At 41.7% G+C, this 9542-nt stretch overlaps 1 long non-coding RNA gene across 1 annotated transcript in view; it reads left to right on the top strand.

Moving 5' to 3' along the window:
• Nucleotides 1–7617, top strand: part of LOC124244496 (uncharacterized) — a 74940-nt gene extending 67323 nt beyond the window's left edge. The window contains exon 4 of the long non-coding RNA XR_006890032.1: nt 7440–7617. This is a non-coding gene — a long non-coding RNA (uncharacterized LOC124244496). The remainder of the gene's footprint in view (nt 1–7439) is intronic.
• Nucleotides 7618–9542: the final 1925 nt, after the last annotated feature.

Raw genomic sequence — 9542 nt, forward strand, 5'->3', positions numbered from 1 at the left:
ATTCTATCTTTTAACTACATCTCAAATTCATCCATTTCTCTCCAGCTCCGCTGGTATTACTCTGACCCCCAAGACCATCATGTCTCCCCTGGACAAATACTATACCTTCCTAGGTGGTCTGCTTACTTCTCTTGCCTTCCTCCAAACACTTTCCTCAAGTTGGTTATTTAAAACGTAAACTTCATCCGACATGCAGAAACATCAATGGTTTCTGCACTTTGAATAATCCAAACTCCTTGCAAGGGGGTGGGCAGCGACAGCCTGTCTGCGCAGACTCCTCCTGTACCTCTAGTTTCCTCATCCAGCAGCCCGTGAGTCCACAGCACAGAACTTGAAAACCAGTAGCTAGATGATTGCTGACATCCGTTCAGCTCTTGGGTGTATGCTGTGATGCTTAGACTTATTAACCACAATCTAAATTACCCACTAAAATATAATTGATGAAAATTACCCATAAGTGACAATTCTAAGCATGATGACAAGAACAAATGGAACTAGAGTGTCTCTCGTTGACAGTGGGAAGAATGAGGGCTGGGCTGTAGGAATTTATGTGTCACTCTGGCGGCCTCAAGTGAGAGGGATATGTCATTCTGAATACTGGTCTTGGCTTTTCCAGCATAGCAGTCGTGGAAGACAAGTTCTCAGTCTACCAGAACTTTCTAGAAATCTCATGTGAGAACATGCCAACATCTTTGCTTTGATTCTCTGTTGATAGGTCAATGCTTTGCTTTATTGTTTGGCTTCCAGGGTGCACTTACTCACCCCAAACACTATGTCCAGTTTAAATACACGTCCTTGCTTTTCAGGCCAGTTTTATCTTTCTCTGTAATTTAACGTGGTGTTCTCCCAGCTCACGAATCACACTCTTGTGGGTTTAATTAGTATGAATCAATTCACCAGCCACTGGATCATACAGAATGAATAGATAGAATGCATTTTGTGGTCCTGAAAATTTGAGAACCAGACTAGAGCATGAACTTCTCACCAAAGCGTAAGTCTCCTTTGATGAAGAAATCATGTCATGGCAGAGGAGTGTCAAACACAGTGTTATACGGTGGTGGTTCAGGAAAGTTTGAGGAGGCACCAGTTCCAGACCATGATCTCAGAGATGGAATGAAGAGAAGGAGAAGGAAGTAATTATAATAATAGCCGATATAATTCATATGACCCATTTCAGGTACATGGAGAGACAAATAAAATCACAATCTACCTTTTTGGAAATAATACTTTCTCTACTCCCCGCATGGCCAGATAAGTAGAAAATCCAGTCTCTTTCTCTCGCTCTCTCTCTCTCAGCCCCTCTCTCCCTGTTATATGGCCAATAGTCGAAAGGGTCTTGTTTGTACCTATCTCTTTGGGTTGGGCTCAGAACCCAAGTGCCCCTTGAGGCTGGAGGAACCTCCTTGCTGAGTTCCAACATTTTGTTGTTGCTGGTTCTGCACCAAAACTCACACCGTGTCTGGGTGTCTTTGTGGGGTTACTGCTGTAGGCACACGGTTGTTCTTTGAAGGGTAAAGGGGTTCGACTCCTGTCAGACCTGCCCTTCCCCTGGCCCCAACAGCATTCCCCCAGCCCAGCACACACACTATCCCACCTCAAACGGGCCTCACCCCAACATCCTACTTTTAAAATCCTTGTGCTTCACTGCCGATTCCCTGGGTGCTAGCAGCCTTGGGAGGGCTGGCTTGGGACAGGCTCCAGCATCCACTGCCACGTGGACCTCGAATGGCCACGACCTTGAGGTCATTAACTTGCTCCCCCCAGGACCAAGAAGAGCCTGCCCAAGAGACATGTTCTTACTTCCACTTTTAGAGCCACAGGAAGCAAATCTCTGGAAGATTTCCAAAATATTTTGTCCCTAATTTCACCCTCAGGAGTTCAGAAATGTTGAGATCTAGTATCATAACATCCCAGTATACACTCAAAAAACTTTGTTTTAATAATTTAAAAAGTAGATATTTGTGTTCCTTGTTTTCTGGTGTGTATGTGTTTGTTTTTCAAATTTTATTAAACAAGAAGCTAAAGTACTGACTTTAAGTGCTGGGCACAACACATTCTGGCCTCATATGGTGAAAGATGCTATGTGTATGTGTGTGTGAGTGAATGTACGTGCTCCTGCAAAAGCACAGGCTGGGAGTGGCTGCTGCAGGAATCCATCCGGCCCGGGGCACTCAGTGGATGGGGGTGGGGAGGGGGTGTGGATAGGCAGGGGTGCCATCCACAGAGACGGAAAACTCAGGAGGAGAACCCCACTGGGGAGAGAGGAGATTCCATGTGGTGTAGTAGTTGAGAAGGTGGATTCTGGAGCCAGACTAAAGAGCAGGGTTCCCAGTCCTGTCCTGCTAGTTAAGCCGTGTGGCCTAGGTTTCTTCACGTGTAAAAAGGGGACGATGATGACGATAGAGAGATTAAAGGAGTTAATATACATAAAATGTTAGAAAATGCTACAAAAGCCTTAGCTCTTGGTATCATCATTTTTTCCATGTGTGCAAAGCTAGAACAATGTTTTAATTATTTTCTAAAACATTTCCTATCCTATATGACTTATGACTTGAGTATTCCCAAGAGCGTCAAGAACTATAAGTAGTTAATGTTTAGGCTAAAAGAGGGAGTTTTCTCTTGCTGAATGCCATTGAGCGAGCTCTGGCCTTTTTGGGTCTTGGTGGCTGACGGGGGTGAGGTGGGGAGTGTGTGATGACCAGGATTTTGGAGAGGGAGAAAGGGTGAAGCGGAGCCCAAGCGGCCGGCCGTCACAGTGGAGAGGGGAGTACAGAGCGAGGGGGATGGACCCGGAGAAGGAGAAGAGAGAGATTGCTACACGATGAGTGACGCCACGCAGATGCCTGCATATCCTCGAGAAATCATCAAGAAAAACGACATTATTTCGTAAGGCCTGAGTCAGATCTGAATTTGGTTTTGTTTGTTTTTCAAAACAGGCCCCATCATAGTTCAGGTAGCTGTGTAAAGAACTTTGAGACTCAAAATCAATTATGTCCATCAATTCCTCTTGTCTTTACATTTCTTTCTCTCCTAAAATACTAGAGTTACTTAGCATGAGTTCCCCCATTTTGCCACATTTTAAAAGTATGTAGGGTTTCTGCTGGATTTTCTCTCCTAGCAGCTGACCTGTCATGTAAGTGAAGCTCCTGTTTCGTTTGCACATGCTTCTCAGGACTTTCCCGTGGGCGACACTCTGCCTGGCCGTCTGCTAGGCACGCACTGATGACGGCCTCTTCGACATTTTGGGTAATAGTTCCTTCAGAACCTTTGAGTAACTGCTCTCTGGCCCTGATGACGTTTGTTCTGTCAGCCAGGTCTAGAATGTTCTGGGCATTTAATATCTCCCATTAGTGTACTTACAAACTGAATTTGGGAGGCAAAATTTTCCAGAAACTCCATTTAGTCTCTCTTTTTTCCTTTCATCTTCAAATCTTTTGTACCATGATCAAAAGGAGTCCTACAGCCTTCCAGCGAACTTCCGTATTCTCTTACCCCTGTGTCTGTAGCTCCCTAGCAGGCCCTATGTTTGTTTTGCTGCCCAATTTCTGGTTTACACCTGTCCTTCACACTGTGTGTCTCCTTGTTCCTCTCACTGGTCAATATATATACACTAAAAAAAAAAAAAGATTTTCCTCCTAAAAGAGAGGTGGTTTTTGTTGTTTGTTCGTTGCTGAGGAAGATCAGCGTGAGCTAACATCTATTGCCAATCTTGCTCTTTTTTTGCTTGAGGAAGATTAGCCCCGAGCTAACATCTGTGCCAATTCTTCTCCATTTTATATGTGAGTTGCTGCCACAGTGTGGCTGACGAGCAGTGTAGGTCCATGCCTGGGATCTGAACCTGTGAACCCGGGCTGCTGAAGTGGAATGCACCAAACTTAACCACTACTCCACCAGGCCGGCTCCTTGTTTGTTTTTAACAGTTAGTGGTCATATAGAATTTTTTTTTTTTTAAAAAGAAACATCTTTTTTATTCATGGCAAATACTTTTCTTGGGCTTCTAGTAATGCTTAAGCAGTAACCTGGCTTTTTCAATTAATTTCTCTTTACATGATTCCTTTTAACATTTTCTTCTTTTTTTCCAATTTACTGATGTGGGTTGGTCATAGTTCCCTTTTAAAAGTTGAGTAACTACATAATGGATTTTTGAGTTTTCTGCCAGAATGTGGAACTAAATCGTGTTGTAACTACTATTACACAGTGGTTCCTGTGAAAACACTTTCTATGTAAGTTCTTATCCAGCACTCAAAGCCAAGACCACGATATTCCCTTTGTTTGTGGGTTCTCAAGAGCAGTCCTTTGTGTGATCTTGAGACTGTGCCTCCTGCCTTATCAAACATGTTTTATCAGTTTGTATGATAAAACAAGGTCTACCATTTTCCTGCCTAGCTTGCTCTTGTGGTTTCTTCACTTTCATTTAGCATCTCTAGTGTCATCTCACAGATTTTTGGCTTACAGTAAAATTCCATAGTAACATAATCATGATCCAACTGTGAAATTTCTGCATAGAACAGTTCTACTGTACTTTCCTAGCCCTGCAAGAATTTTCCAAGGCTGCTGCTGATTTGTGCCTCACACACAATGTACCTCTTTTCTAGGCAACACCCTGCATCCTCGCCCATGTTTGTAACTGGGCAGCTCGTAGTGCATTGTTGACTTTCCTTCTTCTAATGATTGCTGTGTAAAGCCCCTCGCTTTCAGCTCAGGAGCCGAATCCCCCTTTTCTATTGCGTGTGTTTCTAAGCACAGAGGGTACTCTGTGTGTTTGCTCACTTTCCCAAACCCCACCTGCTCAGTTGTCTAATTAGGTGGTTTGATTACCTTACTTTCTTTTTTTCCTCAATGTCCAGCTAAAACTCATGTTCCTTCACACTGATCAGATTTGTTCTGATATTTACTGTGAAGAGATCCTGTCAGCTTTCTAGTGCTAGAAGCCTCATAGCAGCTTGGTTTGGGTTGAGCCTGTCCTGCCTCTGTAAGTTCTAGTTATCAAAGACAACTTGGTTAGTTAGGTAATTATCAGGAACTCTACCAAGTTAGAAGTTCATTTCACTTTCAGGTAAACGTTATCTATGCTGGCGCCTTTATCGTCAGGCACCCAGGGTCCTGTATTCTTGTGTCACTATCCTCAACATGGCTTTCACTTTGAGATCTGAGATGGCTTCTCTGGTCTCAGCCGTCACGCTTACATTTCAGTGACCAGGAATGAAAAATGCACAAGAACAGGGCATGCACCCTTCTTTTAAAGACATTTCCTAAAGTTACACACACCACTTCCTCTTGTAATCCTTTGGCCAAAATTTAGTCAGATGACTACACCATTGCTGTAAAGGAGGGTGGGAAATATAGTCTTTATTTTAGGCAGCCATGTGCCCTTTTAATATTTTGGGATTCTGTTACTGAGCAAGAAGGGAAGATTCGATATTGGAGGTCAATTAGAAATCCCTATATATACCTTAATTCCACATAAATTCCCAACTTCCTCTTTCTATAATCTCATCTAAGCATCCAAATTTGGGGAATTATTTATTTTATTTCATTTTCCAGCTTTATTGAGATATAATTGACATATAATACTATGTGTGTTTTGGGTGTACACCGTGTTGATATGATACACTTATATATTGCAAAATGATTACCACCACAGCATCAGCTAACACCTCCATTGTGTCACATAATTACCATTTTTCTGTGGTGAGAGCATTTAAGACCTACTCTCTCAGCATCCTCCAAGTATATAATACAGTATTATTAGCTATAATCACCATGCTGTACATTAGATTCCAAGAACTTACTCATCTTGTAACTGGAAGTTTGTGCCCTTTGACCAATATCTCCCCGTTTCTCTCCTCCCTGCCCCCGGCCCCTAGTAACCAACACTCTACTCTCTGTTTCTATGAGTTTGGCTTTTTTAGATTCCACATGTAAGTGATAGCATACAGTAATATTTGTCTTTCTCTGTCTGACTTATTTCACTTAGCATATTGCCCTTAAGATCCATACATGTTGTTGCAAATGTCAGGATTTCCTTCTTTCTCATGGCTGAATAATATTCTACTTTATATATCTCTCTCTCACATCTTTGTCCATTCATCTATTGACAGACACTTAGGTCATTTCCATTTCTTGACTATTGTGAACAATGCTGCAATGAATGTGGGAGTGCAGATGTCTCTTTGAGATCCTGTTTTCCTCTCCTTTGTATATACACCCAGAAGTGGGGTTGCTGTTTGGGAACTATTTAATTCTATAGTCTCCGAGCCTTCAGGAACACCACGGTGGAGATCCTGCACGTCATTCTTTTAATGAAGAGCTGATTTGTTTTGCCCTCGGCCCTCCCCACCCTCAATAGCATTATGAGTTATGCCACCTTTGTTCTGGCACTGAAGGACTTTTCTGGTAAACTGGAGCCTCGTGAATCTGAGAAAAGATTCTACTTTTGACAGCGTCAAAGGCTAAAGCTCTCTGCTAAATATTTTATTTCATCTCATACTAATTCATACATTTCTAATTTTTGGATCTCCAGTTCACATCTGTTTACCACATCTTTCTCCTAAATCCTCCACTTGTGGGTGGGGAGGTTTTGCTCATTCTTTTGCTTTTCCCGTTTGCTCCTGGCACATCTTCGTGTTTACATTCATTTCACATTTCTTTCTTCCTGAAATTTGCTTGCGTTGCTTTTCACCAGGTTTGAATGTCTTTCCTGGTGGCTGCCTCACTTTGTGTGGAGTCTCTATTTTGTTTTGGATTTTGGCATCAGTTTCACCTTTTTCTGCTTGCTACAGAAGTAATTATGGAAAAGAGCAGAAACGTCAGGTAAAAGGTTTACATGATACTTAAAAGATCAATTATCTTTATCTGTCTTATACCAGCTACACTTACTCAACAACCATTTTGATTTTGAGCCCTGATTGCCTGTCCTAGTAAAATACGTTTTGGTTACGCGTAGCACTCTTCTGCTATTCTGTTATAGATTAAAACATGACCTGGCAACTATACACTATTTTGATGGGTATGCTCAATCCCCCCCAACTTTGTAAATTTTAAAGTTATATGAAACGAAAGCCAACAAGAATATTAACCTTAATTTTAACCATGTGTCTTAGAATTAGAAATTAAAAAGGAAGTATTCCACGATGACTAGCTCAGTAATAAATGTTACGAAATTTAATCTGAAAGACACATCATAATCTTCATAAATTCCTCCTGTTCAGGGCCACCGCCACTGCCCCATCCCAGGGTTTTCATTCTCTCCTTCCTCTCCTTCACTTCTTGTGTCCAGTCATTCACAAGCATCTTTCCTTTCTCTGCAGAGTCTCTTGGATTTGTCCCTGGCTCTCAGTTTCAGCTGCCACTTCTCAGAGCCAAGCCCCTATCAAGTCCCATAGAAATTACTACAGCAGCCTCTTCACTGATCTTCTCACTTTCGATTTGTCCCACAGATGGCTGCCAGAGTCATCATTGCTTTCATCATCTCTCTCTCCCGATTAAGACCCTACACTCTGGCTTATTTCTGATTACTACAAGTCTGGACTCCTTAGCCTGCAAACAATGAGCCTGGCTCAGTAAATCATATTTTTCCGTCTTCTCCATGGAGCATCCCACTCCGCACGCCCTACTCCAGCAAGTAAGTTGTCTTCATGTTCTCTTCTCTCTTTTACCCATATAGTCTATCTTCATGTCTCCGTTGATACTGTGCCCTCCCTGGAGAATCTCCTCTCCTCCTCTCCGCTAATCCACATGAGGCCTTTCCTTCAATATCCTGAAGATTTTCTGCTCTCATCCCATTCCTCAGTCATTTGTCTTTTCTGTATAATATTTCTGACTTCATCTGCATTTACCAAATTACTTCAAGTGAATTGAAGATTGCCTTAAAGTTGTTACTTAATTGTTCTACTTATATACATCTTCTCTCCTCAACTAGTCTATTTTATCTGCTTTCTGTTCCTAAATGTGTCTAGCTGGATGTCATTTGGTAATGACTTTTGTTAAAGAAATCAGTGGTAGGAGAAGCTCATGAGATTCAACACATTTATTTCACGTGTTTCACTTTAATGCCCCCATACCTGTTCTTATAGTGGGGTTAGGGTTTGACTCTTTTCATTTTATTCATAAAATTCCACATTATTCTAAAACATAGCTTTGTTCCTTATCTTTATGGCCTTGTAATTTCCATTAATTGCTTAAGTGAAACAATTATGAGATGCAGAGCACAGATTAAGCACAGGGCGAATGAGATTAAACCAAGGAAGGAGAAGAGAAGTAAAAATGTCCCTGGGATCTGTGGCCTACCCTTGTTGGATTTAATTCACAAGAAATTTGAAAATGTTCAAATTTAGAGCAAGGTCCAGCTGTCTATTTGAATTTGTTCCCATCTTGCCTAAGCTATTGAGAATTGATTTATGTAGTCTGTTTCCATGATATTGGATAAACTATCATATATCTTAAGATCCATGATAAGATATTTTGTATAGCCAAACGAAAGTAGGTAGGTTAAGAAGAACTAAAAGGAAGAAAGGAGGAAACCACCAGTAAAGATGATTTACCTCAAAACTGTGGCTCTCCAAATCCATTCATCTTAGCGAGAAATGAAGCTTTGAAATTCAGAGGCTCAGGTTAGCTATTGGAGACCGTAAGTTTGGGCTGATGTTATGGCTGGAATTAAAGCCCCAATATGGTACTCCTAGGAATGCTGAGAAACGTGAAGGCAGCTGCTGGGCAAGTTAGGATCGTTCTGGCAGAGTTTCACATTCATTGGCTCTGACCGGGCCAGGAACTGCTACCTTTTCAGGTAGCAACCTCTGCGCTGAGGTTGATTCGTCAGTTCCTGTGAACCTCAAGCTCGTTCATGCGGCAGACACCTGGAAGTCGGGGTGCTCTCTGTAGAACACACGCTGCCATACAGAGACTGAGGAGATGCTCGCCAGTCCCGAATCCTCTTTGTGGGCAGCCCTCGCCTTCCCTGCAGTTAAGTTGGAGCCATATGGTTAGTTCTGGTCAATGGAAGGTGGGTAAAGTGATAGCCTTCACTTCTGACCTGGCCTCCAACGTCTCCGAGGAGATCCTTGGCCTGCTCTTTCTCTTTGCATGCTGACTGGTCGGATGAAGAGAATGCAGCGGAGGATTTGAAGGTGGAGGATGGCAGAGCCATAAGATGGAGAGATCTTGGGTCCTGGAATCATTGTGTGGAATGCTGGCCACATAATATCATCACTAAACAGTGAAATGAATGCAAAATATACTTTCACTGGTATTGTTTGCTAGCATTATTAGTCTAACTAATACAAATAATGATATCTTTAATTCATCTCAAGATTTACAACAGTTTTACTAAAAAAAAAATTACTTGTCTAAGAAAAAATTTTAAAGGCTATTAAATTTAATTCAATTTAACAAATAGTTGATGAATAACTACCCATGTGCAAATAATAATAATAATAATGATGCCATTATTTATATAGTATACTGGGAATATGATGGAGAACAAGACAGACTATTTTACTGGGAAGAACAGTTGAAAAAAAAAAGGGGCCAAGTGAATAACG

This window comes from Equus quagga, chromosome 9 (assembly GCF_021613505.1).
Source record: "Equus quagga isolate Etosha38 chromosome 9, UCLA_HA_Equagga_1.0, whole genome shotgun sequence".
NCBI classification, from domain to species: Eukaryota; Metazoa; Chordata; class Mammalia; order Perissodactyla; family Equidae; genus Equus; species Equus quagga.